This window comes from Arachis hypogaea, chromosome 16 (assembly GCF_003086295.3).
Source record: "Arachis hypogaea cultivar Tifrunner chromosome 16, arahy.Tifrunner.gnm2.J5K5, whole genome shotgun sequence".
In the NCBI taxonomy this organism is placed as follows: domain Eukaryota; kingdom Viridiplantae; phylum Streptophyta; class Magnoliopsida; order Fabales; family Fabaceae; genus Arachis; species Arachis hypogaea.
In genome coordinates, this window is record NC_092051.1 from 32,798,054 (window position 1) to 32,800,207 (window position 2,154).

Sequence of the window (2,154 nt, forward strand, 5' to 3'; positions counted from 1 at the left end):
AATCAAAGAAAAATCAACAAGAAAACACCAAACTTAAAGTTTGGCACAAGATTTAATGTAAAAATTATTTTTGAAAAAGAATTTTAAAAAGAAGGTATCCAATTTACCAAGAACACAGACCAACGCTCTAGCCAAATGGGCAGTAAATGTAACACTTGTTTTGAAAAATATTTTTAATAACTAAGAAAAAATATTATTTTTATTTTTAAATTTTTTTTTGAATGGAATATAAAAGACTCTGACCCAAAAGACAAACTAATCTAAGCAACAGGATTCACCGTCAGTTGTTCAAACTCAAACAATCCCCGGCAACGGCGCCAAAAACTTGGTGCACGAAATTGGAAGTCACAATTCTTCACAAATTCGCATAACTAACCAGCAAGTGCACTGGGTCGTCCAAGTAATACCTTACGTGAGTAAGGGTCGATCCCACGGAGATTGTTAGCTTGAAGCAATCTATGGTTACCTTATAACTCTTAGTCAGGAAAACAATAAAACAATTCGCTTATCAAATTTGATTTCAAGGAATAAAAGGGCATAAATATAAATACTTATTATGCAATGATGGAGAATATGTTGGAGTTTTGGAGATGCTTTGTCTTCTGAAACTCTACTTTCTTCTGTCTTCTTGTTCACGCACGCACGTCCTCCCATGGCAAGCTGTGTGTTGGTGGATCACCGTTGTCAATGGCTACCATCCTTCCTTTCAGTGAAAAGGGTCTAGGTGCACTGTCACCGCACGGCTAATCATCTGCAGGTTCTCAATCGTATCGGTATAGGATTTACTATCCTTTTGCGTCTGTCACTACGCCCAGCACTCGCGAGTTTGAAGCTTGTCACAATCATCCAATCCCTGAATCCTACTCGGAATACCACAGACAAGGTTTAGACTTTCCGGATTCTCTTGAATACTGCCATCAATCTAGCTTATACCACGAAGATTCTGATTAAGAGATCTAAGAGATATTCATTCATTCTACGGTGGAACGGAAGTGGTTGTCAGGCACGCGTTCGTGGGGGAATGATGATGATTGTCACGTTCATCACATTCATGTTGAAGTGCGAATGAATATCTTAGATAGGAACACGCATGTTTGAATGGAAAACAGAAATACTTGCATTAATTCATCGAGACACAGCAGAGCTCCTCACCCCCAACAATGGAGTTTAGAGACTCATACCATCAAAGAGTACAAAATTCAGATCTAAAATGTCATGAGATACAAAATAAATCTCTAAAAGTTGTTTAAATACTAAACTAGTAACCTAGGTTTACAGAAAATGAGTAAACTATGATAGATAGTGCAGAAATCCACTTTTGGGGCCCACTTGGTGTGTGCTGGGGCTGAGACTAAAGCTTCTCACGTGCCTGGGCTGTTTTGGGCATTCAACGCCAGGCTGTAACCTGTTTCTGGCGTTGAACTCCAATTTGTAACGTGTTTCTGGCGCTGGACGCCAGACTGCAACATGGAACTGGCGTTGAACGCCACTTTACGTCGTCTATCCTTGAGCAAAGTATGGACTATTATATATTTCTGGAAAGCCCTGAATGTCTACTTTCCAACGCAATTGGAAGCTCATCAATTGGACTCTTGTAGCTCCAAAAATTCCATTCCGAGTGCAGAGAGGTCAGGATCCAACAGCATCAGCAGTCCTTTTTCAGCCTGAATCAGATTTTTGCTCAGCTCCCTCAATTTTAGCTAGAAAATACTTGAAATTACAGAAAAATACACAAACTCATAGTAAAGTCTAGAAATATGAATTTTTCCTAGAAAATAATGAAAATAAACTAAAACATACTAAAAACTATATGAAATTAACCCCAAAAAGCGTATAAAATATCCGCTCATCAGTGGGGCAGACTTTCCCGCTTGCCACCCCTAGTCATAACCAAATTTCAACCAAATAAATATTTGTCACTTGTGAATCCCAAACACAATAATGAAATTAATTTGGATATTGTCATATATATTGCCTTCCCTCTCATATATATACGAATGTAAGCACACCATGCCACAAGCAACCAGCAATACATGATTTAAAAAAATACAATTTGTTGAAAGAAAGTGGTCATCAATCATTCTGATGCTATGTCTTCTCCATATGATAGAATAAAGTTAAAATGATATGTCTTTATCCATTATGTGTCTTTGA